This window comes from Typopeltis vanoorti, chromosome 11 (assembly GCF_054136105.1).
Source record: "Typopeltis vanoorti isolate ZY-2024b chromosome 11, IOZ_Tvanoo_1.0, whole genome shotgun sequence".
Taxonomy (NCBI): domain Eukaryota; kingdom Metazoa; phylum Arthropoda; class Arachnida; order Uropygi; family Thelyphonidae; genus Typopeltis; species Typopeltis vanoorti.
The window spans coordinates 1,105,912-1,119,432 of record NC_143559.1 but is presented as its reverse complement, the minus strand read 5'-3'; the positions used below and the strand labels follow the sequence as shown (position 1 = coordinate 1,119,432).

At 36.5% G+C, this 13,521-nt stretch overlaps 1 protein-coding gene across 7 annotated transcripts in view; it reads left to right on the top strand.

The window, feature by feature from the left end:
- Positions 1–13,521, top strand: part of LOC150101263 (cyclic AMP-dependent transcription factor ATF-2-like) — a 379,459-nt gene that overhangs the window by 64,461 nt on the left and 301,477 nt on the right. Inside the window, exon 1 of one of the 7 annotated variants that reach the window (XM_090400479.1) lies at positions 12,729–12,835. The exons of the other annotated variants lie outside the window; for them this stretch is intronic. The gene's annotated coding sequence lies outside the window, so the exon portion shown is untranslated. Of the gene's footprint in view, positions 1–12,728; positions 12,836–13,521 lie in introns of those variants that run through there. 7 annotated transcript variants of the gene reach the window in all.

Genomic DNA, 13,521 nt, shown 5'->3' with positions numbered 1-13,521 from the left:
TTTAGCACATTTTCTCAAAACCCCGTGGTGAAATATCTCCTCTAAACCTCGAAGCTGCCCTACCCTCTAGTATTAAAACCTTCTTTTCCAGGATGAAATACTCCAATAAAGTGTTCATTGAACAACTCTGCATCAGTCATTCTATTCCCATTTTTATCCCACTGTCATTCTTCCACAACCATTTCTCCACCTACTGGCCACATAGCTAAAAAATTCCCTAGGATTTTCTTTGGATCTTAGGGCCAATCTCTTCTCATATTCCAGTTTTGCCTTCCTTACCATATTAGTCACTCTCCTGGCCTGAGTCTTATATTTTATTCATGCATCTGCTCTCCACCCCTCTCTTATATCTCTTCCATAATCTCTTTTTCACCTTCAGTTCCTGTTTGATATTGTTTGTCATCCACTTTACACCAAATTGTGTCTGCTTCTTCACTCATGGAATACAGCTTACTATTGCTGCCAACAAATATTCCTTCACATTTCCCAAGCACTAATGATATCCTGGCCTTCCAGTTCTTCCCTCCATGGAACTGCCCCAAGTTGATATCTAAGACTATTCTTTGATACTCTTGCATGTCTATTTATCTTCACTGCCAAAACCACATGGTCACTCTCTCCAGCTGAGGGGGGAGAGATGTCATCTCAGTTATTATGAGCTCTTCTGATATTATTATATCACACCTCCAGGGAGTCCAAAGACTCATCAAGGGAGAGCATCAACTCTACGTCTCACTACTCCACCAACCTTCATCATCTACCGCCGACTACCACCACTAGTGCTTTCACAGACAATCACAAACATCCATGCCCACGGCAGGATTCGAACCCTCAGCCTTTTGGCTGGAGAGCGGATATGCTAATCATTTGGCCAACCAGGCTGGCAAAAAAAAACCTACCTCCATATGAGACCGACTAACTCACCTTTTAGTCGAAAGAGACCAGATAAAAGGTTACTTATGTCACTGACGGGAATCAAACCCAGGTGTTTTTGACCAAATATCCAACTGCTGAGACGCATACATGCCACAAGTCCCGCATGCCACAAAATCCTTTATTATGTTACGCAAAATAGAGTCCTTGAATGGGAAGGACTTGGTGACATGCCATTTGTAATTGGAGCTGCAGCTGCTGCCATCATTAACTTAGTGCCGAGGCAATATGTAGTATGTAGAAGGCTCTTTAATTATCTTAAAATTACCTATTAATGACTCAGTACAATTACTGGACCATTAGTGGACTCTATATTCAGCCACTTGTAAATACTTAATAACTCACCTCAGCTAAAAATTGGTTATCTTTATGAATGGTCAGACTGATGATGAGCTTGCTCTGGGTTGTTATGTGACCTGTAAGCATAGATTAATAGTGTGTAATATGTGCTGATGTTATAACAAACTACCAGAGAATCAACTGCCTCATTGTAGATCACTCAGTGCATAACATATGATGTATTGAGCCTTAAACTCATTTGCCCTCCTAGCATTCATAATGCATGTTGGCAATGCATTCTACTTTCCTACTACTTTCTATGTAAAAAATATGCCTCCCTGTCTCTCTTCCACTTCACCTTTAATCAACAGGCTATGGATAGCTTTTCGTCTCCTCTCATCTTGTACTCTATGATATCCCTCTTGTATTGATACACTAAAATACCCTCACAGATTTAAACGTCTGCCATATTCTTTCTTTTCTGATGTACTGAACTCTGCAGTTTACATGTTCTCAACCTCTCCCCATAACTAACATTCCAGAGTGCTTGTGCTACCTTAGTTACTTGTCTCTAGATCTTCATTACAGTTACTATATCAGACCAAAAACACAGTAGTTCCTTATCATACCACCAGTCTGCTATAATCAATCTTTGCATTAATAACTTTCTATCAATAATTTTCTTCAAAATCTGTCTGTTTGTCAGCAATCCACTGTCAGAACTTATATTTCAGTCTTCAAAGAAACTCGAGACTACATTAATCTGCTCGCTTCAGATACCGTTCTTCTTCCATTTTCTAAGTCTCTCTAAGGTGTTACAGTCACTTACTCTGCTCACACATTCTTGAATATTACCAATGTCATGTTCCTTTTCTAATATCTTCATTTTTCATATGATTATGTGTTTGATGCCATATGGTCACTCTTCTAATTTTTCTCAGAACTCTCATACCTGTGGTCTATAGTCTTTTATCAGCTGTTTTATTCCTAATCTGCCTCTCAGATCCATAAGTTAAAATTTGTTTGAAGACTGTGTAGTATACTTTAGTTTGGTCTGAGCTAATTTCTTTCTAATTCTATATAAATTGATTCCCTAATATACCAGATTTGTTTATTCTGCTGTCTGTTTTCATATTTAATTTGCCATCTTCTCAAAAAATTGTGATCTAAAAATAGAAGCTCAGCCAGTATTCATAATGCTCTTTGGCTGGAAAGATCTTAGTTCAAATCCTGTCTAGGGCACAAAGAACCTTTATCAGGCTTTTTAAGTGAAGGGGATATCAGTTTCATACTAAGGTGGTATTGTTTTTCCTCCTGACAACTTGGCATTAAATAGGTTTCTAAGATGCCAACTCACTTATTCGTGACAGGCTATTGAGCCTAAGATAGAAAAAAAGGGAGGATGGGACTAAAAATTTTGCCAAAATAGCTTAAATATTTTACTATTATTAACATCTGACCCCCATGGAGTCAGACTCATCGGCGAAGGTGTACACTATCTCACACAAAGCTCATTCAACCGTACCTTAAACTGATTCAGTGTGTCTACATTCACAACACTCATTCATTCAGTCTGTTGTATACGTAGTGGCATGTTATCAAATCCGTCTGCCTTATTGACATCAAACTTATTTATTTCCTTATATACCTCTTGCTCACTCACCATTAAGCTATCCTCTCCTATGTTATCTGTGCTTGAGTTTGTCAATGATTTCATCCTGATGAGGATGAAATGACCTTATAAATTGTTCACTCAATACCTCAACGATATCTTTCAGCAGTTACCATTCTACCATTTTCATCCATTAACATTATCTTGCTATATTCATTATTCCTTTACTTGCCACATATCGAAAAAACTCTGTAGGTTTTTCCTGGCCTGATTTGCTAATTTCTGCTTGTACTATAGTTTTGCTATTCTTATTAACTGACTCACCTTCCTGGCTTGCTCTTTTACTCCTCGTGCCATTGATTACTCCCAGTATTCTTCTTGTGCTGCCTCCACAGTATCCTCTTCTTCCAAAATTCATACTTAATCACTTTATTCATTAATTTGATTAACACATTGATGTTGTTAAAAATCAATGTGTTAATCAGTGGTCGGTGTTCCAATGCAACATTTATGTCCCTCCTGCTTAACACCTCATTCCATGCTATAGCTCCAGCTGTCTCCTGAGCCTTTCATAATCTCCAGCATTGTAATTCCACATGTAGCTTTTCCTTGCATTAGTCTTCATATGGCTAGCCACAATCCAGGTGATTACTTCATGTTCACTCTCATCAACTGGAGGGAAGTGTGAAATCCTACTTACAATTACATACTCTGATGAAGTGATCAGATTTAAAAGTCTTGATCTTTGTGTGCCCTCCTTTACATACTGCCTAAGATAGTTGTGTCTCTAGAACTCAAAAAGTTCATTTTCCTTATTCCCAAATTCTATCTTCATTCCAATCTATACTGCCATAATTAAAATCACCCATAATAATCATCCTTCCCTTGTTCACTAACTGAAGTTGCCTATACATTTTGTCATCACCACTCTCCACATTCCCTGGTCTATAGCAAGATCCTGCTAAATATCTCTTCCTGTCAACCTTCACCTCACACCATTCTGACTCAAAACCATTGCCATTATTTACATCTCGCATCTCCACTTTGTGCAGACATAATTCTCCTGCTATCATTCAACAGCACCATCCCACTTTTCTTGTCTTTTCTCTACTTAAAATTCTAATAATGGAAATAACTCACGTAAAATATTATTTATTAGTAGAATTTTTGCCTGAGTATCACAGGCATCTTTAGTACATGTAAAAAAGCTAATTAAACAATAACTGACAATTCCAAAGGGTTCCACCTAAGTAGCTCATGTAAGATAACTAAAAAACTTATTTTTTTTTAGTTATCGAGATGTAAAAAAAAAGATGTAAAAAACTTACACACACACACACACACACACAATTAAAAAAGTTAGGAAATATTAGCTGATTTAAAGAGTACTATCTCCCATAAAGAAGATAGACACAGACCATCAGGTCTGCTTAAGTTGGGAGAGTGAAGTAAAGTTTCACGTTTCTTTATAAAGCCATTCCATGAGGAACCGACTTTTGTGAAGGACTCTTGTCTTGTTCCAATGAACTCTGTCTAGTGTTGATGGCATGCTCTGAAAAATTGCCACCTTTCTCACTTCTCCAAAGGACAAGCAGAGCATGCTATCAACACTAGACATAGAGTTCATTGGAACAAGACAAGAGTCCTTCACAAAAGTCGGTTCCTCGTGGAATGGCTTTATAAAGAAACGTGAAACTTTACTTCACTCTCCTAACTTAAACTGACCTGATGGTCTGTGCTTTGGGGAAACCAGACTCATACTAGGCGCATTCCTTGGGTGGCGGATGAGGGAAGCCCCAATGGGTTGCTCCGAATAAAGAATAAGGAGTCGTGGACCAAAGGGTGTGGCAGAGGAATGGCAAGCTGGCCTCACAAAAATGGTAAAAACTTTCATGGATTACATGATTACCCGGAATATGTCTCACATTACCTTGTACGGGGTAGCCAATGCTCCGACACGAGCTTCACTTAGAGTTGGTGAGAAATATTCTGTGTGGTCAGCAAAATGTGATAAGTATATAGCTACTGTAAATATCAGATCTCTCTATAGAAAGTAGGAAAACTCCAAATTCTACAAGAGAATCTGAAAAGGATAAAACGAGATATTATAGGAATCTCAGAAACTCACTAGACAGGAGAAGGATGCCTAAACATGCCAGAGGGCAAATTTTTCTATTCGGGAAGAAGAGACAATGTACATAGAGAAGGAGTTGCAATTCTAATAAAACGAAATCTTACTGCAAGTATAACAGATATCAAGCCTTTCTTATCCAGAATAATAGGAATTAGACTAAAAGCCAAAGAAAAAGGACTACACATAAAGGTTATTCAGATTTATGCACTGGATACAGGTCACAATGAAGAAGACATCGAACTATTCTATAATGATCTCCAAAAAAGAAATAGATAATACCAACTCCAGAGACATCTTATTCATAATTGGAGATTTCAAAGCTAAGATCGGTACTTTCAGAGAAGAGCTAAAAGATGTAATGGGGAAATTTGGAATTGGAACCGAAAATGAAAGAGGAGAAACTATGCTCAATTTTTGCAAAGAAAACAACCTTGTCATCTCAAACACAATGCTTTACCATAGACCTAGTTTTAAATACACCTCTACCTCACCAGATAGAGAAATATGAAATTGTATAGATTATATCCTAATTAGAAATAAATGGAAAATCTCAATAAACAACGTAAGAACACTCAAAATCCTAGACCATGAACTCCTCTCTGCAATAATACGGATAAAATTCAAAGTCATCTATAAAAGAAATAGAAATGATAAACTCCACATGGAAAAGTTAAAAAATAACCAAATAAGATTAGACTAAATTAAGAAAATTGAAGAAATAAATAGGACTCAAACAGATGAAACCGAAAACCTTTGGAAATCAGGAAAAGAAATATTAATTAACTCGGCAAGGGAAACTTTAGGAATTTATAAGAGACCCAATAATAAATGGATAACATCTGAAATTTTAGAAAAATGTGAAGAAAAAGAAAACTAAAAACAAAAATAAACAGCCATACCTCAGAAGAAAATAAGAAGAAATACAAACAACTCAAAAACAAAATTGATAAACTCTGCAGACAGGCTAAAGAAAACTGGCTAAACAAAATAGCAGAAAAATGCAATGAGGCGTATAAACACCATAACTCAAAAACATTACATAACACAATTAAAGAGATTACAAAAAACTTTTCACCACTACCTCTAACAGTGATCAACCATCAGGGCAGTTGAATCCAAATGCGATAAAAGCAATATGGATGGAACACTACCAAGAAACTTTAAGAATGATAATAATAACTACCTAATAACAAAGCCCCACACTAATTCAAGACATGATGCCTTAATGATCCTTCCATTGGAAGTGGAGAATACTCTAAAGCAAACTAAATCTGACAAAGCACCAGGGATAGACCAAATTCCATCAGAACTCTAGAAAGAAGGAAAGCAAACAACTTTAAAATTCTTTACCACACTTCAACAAAATCATTAAATCAGGAGAAATACCAGAAGATTGGAGAAAAGGAATTATCATACTAATTTACAAGAAAGGTGATAAGAAAAATTGTAAAAATTACAGACCAATCACATTACTCAGCCATGTTTACAAGAGTATTACAGAACAGAATAACGAGTACATATGAGATCATTCTTAGTGAAGAACAGGCAGGCTTCAGAAAGAATCGCTTCACATTGGATCAGATCTTCGTACTACAAAGACTAGAAGAATTATACTGGGAACATAACAAAAATATCTGTTACCTGTTTTATAGATTTTAAACAGGCATTCGACTCAATAAACAGAGTAACTTTATTAAGTATATTAAAACAGAAACAAATTGATGAAGATACCCTAGATTCTTAGAAAAATATTATAGCCTCACTGAAGCAATAATTAAATTCAACAGTATAACAACAGATAAAATAAACATCAGTAAAGGAGTAGCCCAAGGGTGTCCCATCTCCCCATACCTTTTTAACCTAGAGGATATGGTTAACCAAACCTTGGTTAACCATAAGGTTATAACTTTAATAAAATAAAAAATGCAGATGACATTGTAATAATAGCAGACACAAAAGAAAAGATGGTGAACCTAATAACCAAACTAAAGAATACAGCATGATCATTAATACAGACAAAACAAAAATCTTGATAATTGGAAAAAATGAAGAAAAAGTAAACTTCTCCTTGCATTGATCAACAATTGAACAAGTAAAACAATTTAACTATTTAGTAACAGTAATAACAGAACCCTTAGATACCATGACCACTATTAAACATAGAATATCGACTGCATGGTCATCATTTAATAAGCTAGGAAAAATAATAAAATCACCAAAAATGAAATTATATAATGCAATTATAATATCCACTGTACTATATGCTTCAGAAACTTGGACACTCAAGAAGACAGAGATGCGAAAACTGGAGGCTTTCGAGATGAAATGTCTCATAAAAATAAATAAAACAAAATGGACAGAAAAGAAAACAAATGAAACTGTAAGACAAGATCTAAAATATACAGACTCATTAATAGAAAATATCAAAAGAAGACAACTTCAACGGTACAGACGTGTCGAGAGAATGCCAAAAACGGCTACCCAACCTCATTCTGTATGCAAGATTAGAAGAAAAAAGGAAAAAAAAGGACGATCACGAACTAAATGGATAACATCTATAAAGGTCAACTCCGGATTATAAACATATAGACAGCTCACTGGCCATGCAAGAAACCGAGACTCCTGGAAGTTGTGGAAACATGGAAGACTCAACCCGACGGAAGAGGACAGTAAGTAAGTGAGATGGTCTATGTCTATCTCCTTTATGGGAGATAGTACTCTTTAAATCAGCTAAACTTTCCTAATTTTTTAATTGTGTGTGTGTGTGTGTGTGTGTATATATATATATATATATATATATATATATATATATATATATATATAGGGTGTTCGGGATAAATTTGACAGTTTCGTAAGGAAAAAGAAAATCTTCTTTGTATCTATTAAATTTAATAAATTGACAAAAAACATTACAGGCAGAGTTAATTACAATACTATCAACAAGATTTACTCAAAATAACCACCATTAGCATCGATCACAGCTTCAATCCTGCTTCGGAACCTCGAACAAGCTGATGCTACAGTCTCCCTGGGAAGGGCCGCAAAAACTGTTTTAATTTTATCCATTAACTGGGCTTTTGTATTACTGGAAGTGCGATTGGTGTCTTTTTCAACTGCGCCCCATACAAAATAATCCATGGGGTTAAGGTCTGGGGAGTTTGGAGGCCAAACATTTGGACTGGTGAAGTCGTAGAAATTTTCAGACAACCATTTTTGACTTTTCCCAGAGGTGTGGCAAGGGGCCGAATCCTGCTGCCATACATACGGCCTACCATTGGCTACCCTTGTTATCCAGGGCTTGACTACAGTGTTTAGTAACTCCACGTAGCCATCTGAAGTCAACCTGAGGCCCTCTTGGAAAAAATGCGGAGGCATCACATTGCCTTCAGAGGATACACATCCGAAAACCATCACAGTTTGGGGAAATTTAGTCTGCATTACACGAGGAATGTCCTTTGTACTGTATGCAAGCCATCTGTTATTCTGCGTGTTGTGTTTTTGATCCTGGCAAAAGTTTTTCTCATCGGAAAAGAACCAGATTGTTTGTGGTTCCGCAGGATGTTTCACTCTGCTTAGAAGTTTCTTCGCGTTTATCAAACGTTTATCACGGGCCTTTTCTGTAAGCAGCTGACCTTTGCGGCGCTTGTATGAGTAGTAGCGGAGGTCTTCATTGAGTGCAAGCTTCATAGTAGAGGCTGCAACATTCATTTCACGTGACAAAGCCCGAATTCCAATGCCAGGGTTCTTCAACACCTGTTCCTGCAGATTTGCGAGGAATTCTGCTGTACGAACGCAATCAGATCGTCTGCTAGGGATCTTTCTTCTTGCTACATCCTCGTAGTCACCATTGCAAGTCTCTAGTTCATGCCTGATTGTTTTTACTGTATTCAGGGAGCATTGGGCAGCAGTCAAAATATCCTTATTTTGATGGCCGGCACGAATCATCATGATACAAGTTATTCTCTTCCATGATTCAGGTGGGTTCCAGCTATCCATCCTTTCTGACATCTTGTATATGAATGAAGAAGGGTCCAACCTTTTAAATGAAGAGAAGTGTGTGTTAATACATGTAACTTACGGAAAAATATAATTAATTATAAATATGTCAAATTTATCCCGAACACCCTGTATATACTTAAGGATCAAAGGGGTGCTTTAGGGGGTGCTTTGAACTTAAGGGTCGAAGCTGTATAACTGAGAGGAGACCTCCACATAGCCTTTAAAGGAATATGGAGAACCGACCAGGGCTTCTGACCTAATGGCCAATCCTCACCTTCTCGTGGTGTACCCTGATGAGTATCTACCTGGATACTGAACGAACGAGGATAGGCTGGCAGTTTGGGATTTAGCTGACCAAATTGTATTCTTATTGGCTTAAACAAAAATACAAAATGATGGTACAACATGACAGAATTTCATGCCGGCTGGGGTGTCGCCTGGTTAAATAAGACCCCCCCCCCCCCCCGTTGTTTTTGCCAGAGAACCAGGGCAAACAGCGAAAAGTCAGCTACTGGAACAAATCCTAAAACACACCCCAACTCAACATTCCCAGAGTTAAAGATTGGTACTGTCAATATAAGAATCCTGAATGGCAAAGAAATGGAGCTAGCTGAGGAATTAGATAAGTACCAGATCGACATAATAGGGGTGACTAAAACAAAAAAGACAAAAACTGATGAGATCTTTCTGAGCAATAAATGCAAAATGTTATATTCAGGCAATGACAATCAAGGAAAAGAAGAGGTAGCCATAGTATTCAACACTAAATAGAAGGCTAATCTTCTTGAATGGTAGGCAGTCTCAAGTAGATTGATGTGGGACATACAAAATTGTCAGACATACAAAAATACTTCGGGAAAATTTTCGAGAAAAGAGCAAAGCTAATAATACAGGCAAATACCTGTTTGATTTCTGTTCAGGACATGGACTGGTTATTACTAACACCATGTTCCAACATAAATGTGCACAAATTCACATGGAGAGAAGAGGCAAGGAATAAGAAAAGTCTCATTGACTATGTTTTTTGTCAATATGTTTTCTCCCTGGTGCAGGACACCAGAGTGTACAGAGGATTTGAAATTGGAAGTGATCATTATTTAGTCTTGAGCAGGATAAAATTGAATTTCATATTGAAAAGAAGAACATGTAAGGAAGTTTTAAAGCGAATAAAAGTTGAGCAGCTCTCAGATGTGAACTGTAGACTAAAATACACAAAGATTATTGAAGAAAAAATGAAAGAGTTTGAGAACAGGAACCAAACCTTGGAGATTCAGTTACAAGCCTTGAAAAAACCATGATTGATTCAGCCAAAGAAGCAGTGAAGGAAAAGAAGAAAGCATATCAAAAGATCCTGGCAAATAAGACAGCTTGTGCTCTTAGAGACTACAGAGACAAATGTAAGAAAGCTAAACACTATGTAAAATTAGCTAAACAGATGTCATGAGAAGACTTTAGTAAGAACATAGAAAATAAATATCAAGAAGGTGGCAAGATATTATGGAGGTTGTTGAAGAAGCTCAGAAATGGAGGAAAGAGTGTTGTAAAAGGAATTAGAGATGATAAAATTGACATGAAAACTGATGAAACAGATATCCTTGAAGTATGGAGTAATTACTTCAAAAAATTGCTAAATGAAACAAGCAGTGATAGCACAGTGGTAAAAAAACCACTCAACAGGCATACAGTCTATAATAAATTTAGTTTAATCTTATATCCAAGTGTAAACAAATAAAGTTTGTGCCTGAAAATCTCTTCAGGACTTACACTTGGATAAAGGATTAAACTACATTTATTATAGTCTAATCAAGTGAAAAATAAACTTCCAGATATGCAGTCAGGAACATATATCCATACTTGAAGTAGAAAAAGCCATCAAATGCTTGAAATGTGGAAAGGCAGCAGGAGTAGATGATATTCGACCCCAAATGCTGAAGTATGGTGGTATAAAAGTCTTACAGTGGCTGCAATGCATAGTTCAGAAGGCCTGGACAGAGGGACGAATTCCCAATGATTGGAGGTAGAGCTCTCATAGCATCCATATATAAAAAGGGAAATAAAGCTAAATGTCAGAATTACAGAGGTATTTCCCTACTGAGTGTTCCTGGTGAGATTTATGCAAGTATACTTGAGAAACGGTTGAGAAGAATTGTGGAAGAAAAGTTTGGTGAAGAACAAGCTGGATTCAGGCCAAATAGAGGCTGTCAGGATCACATCTTCACTTTACGACAAATAGTCGAGAAAGCATGGGAATATAACAAAGATCTGTATTTAAGTTTTGTCGATTTGGAAAAGGCATATGACAAGGTGTCAAGAGAGAAGCTATTCAATACGCTGCAGTTATATGGTGTCAATGGGGCATTATATCAAGCAATACTTAGTCTTTATTTGAGTTGTAAGTCAGCAGTTAGAATTGAAGGAAGTACAGGAAGATGGTGTAATGTTAAATCTGCTGTCAGACAAGGGTGTACATTATCCCCTCTGTTATTCATTATCTATATGGATCACATTATGAAGGAAAGTGGTATTAAACCTGATATCACAATTGGAGATATTATTGTAGCTCTTTGCTTTATGCAGATGATGTTATACTCTAAATAAATCCGCTACAAGTCTGCAAGATTCCCTGACTAAATTCAATAACTGTTGTAATAGATATGGTATGAAGGTCAGCAATAACAAGACAAAGAAGATGAAAATAAGCAGAATCACTGAAAATGTCAACTGTTTTGTGAATGAAGAACCTGTTGAACAAGTAAAACATTTCAGCTACTTAGGCACAGTTTTTAGTGAAGATGGTAAATTAAATATGGAAATAGACAACAGAATCAAGAAAGCTGGTATGGTAGGAAGTTAATTGAATAAATTCATATTAAATAAGAGAGAAATTAGTCGGAACACTAAATTAGCTGTATAGAAGACAGTGTTCAAACCAGTTTTAACCTATAGATCTGACAGCTGGGTCAGAAGTAAAACTCTTGACCAAAGACTAGAGACTGCAGATATGAGAGTCTTGAGAAAGATTAGGGGCAAGAACAGATTGCATCAATGTCATATTATAAATGAGGATATTAGGAAAGAACTTGGCATCGACAGCATCCAGGAATGTGTTAGCAGAGCTAATCTCAGGTGGTATGGTCACTTAAACAGAATGGGCAAGGAAAGATTAGCAAAACTAGTATTCTCTGCCAGGTTGGCAGGAAAATGACCCAGAGGAAGACCAAGATATAGGCGGGGTCTGTTAATATGGTATAAAGTGGCTTAGACCAGGAGTCGGCAACTTGCGGGCAGCATGCAGCCCAAACGTGCATTTTTGGCGCCCCATAAATGGTTGACCACACTTAGATGGCATATGGCCTGTACGATGAATTAATCAGTTTCGCAAAGAAGATATAGTCTCGTATGGAAGCATATACATTTGTGAACAAGCATTTTCTGCCATGAGAAAACAGATTTTCTTCTCGACTGACTGATCAGTATTTGCCTGCTTCAATTCGAATTTGCACCTCAGGTTATAAAGTGGATCTAGATAATTTGGCTAATGGAAAACAATCACAAAAGTCACATTAAGCACGGAGACACACATATTTGATGCATAAACTATATTACTTTGTTTTTAAGTGATGATAATTTTTCGTTGAGTTTTATTTTCATGCTTGTTTCATATCTCGTGCTTTAAATATTTCTGTGTTTTTTAAGATTGATATAATGAAAATTGATAACTTAAGTATTTTTTAACTCATTATTTTCTTTTTAATTAAGCGCTTGCTGCCCAATCCTTAAAAATAATATTTTAAAGTGGCCCATGAGTCTGAAAAGGTTGACGACCCCTCGCTTAGACGATAGAAATATAAGATCTGATAATGTTGGAGTCTTGACAGGTAACTGACAGATCTGGAGGAAAATTGTAGATAGGAAATTAGTAATGATGTAAATTTTTCATGTAGTACTATCATATCCTGTACACCCCTTCAGGGTACATGGCAGAAATTCGATGATGATGATATATGTATACGTTTTTTTTTTTTTTTTTTTTTTTTTTTTTTTTTTTTTTTTTTTTACTAAATCAGGAAATTTAATGACCTTTTTTAGGTATCTTACATGAGCTACTTTGGGGGATTGTCAATTATTGTTTAATTAGCTTTTTTACATATACTGAAGATGCCTGTGATACTCAGGTGAAAATTCTACTAATAAATAATATTTTACGTGAGTTAATTCCATTATTATAATTTTAAGTAATATGTCTACTCACGGTATTTCCTTACTGAAACATCATTCTCTTTCTATACATTTCTTCATCACCACTCTCCACATTCTCTGCCTATAGCAAGAGTCTGCTAAATAGCTCTTTTTGTCAACCTTCACCTTACACTATACTGACTCAGAACCATTGCCATTATTTACATCTTGCATCTCCACTTTGTGCAGACATAAATATCCTGCTATCATTCAACAGCATCCTCCCACCTTTCTTTCCTTTCCTCTCCTCACAGAAAACATCATACTCTTTCATTTCTGTAGCTGTCAGGATGTCATCTTTGTCCAACCATGTTTTACTTACTCC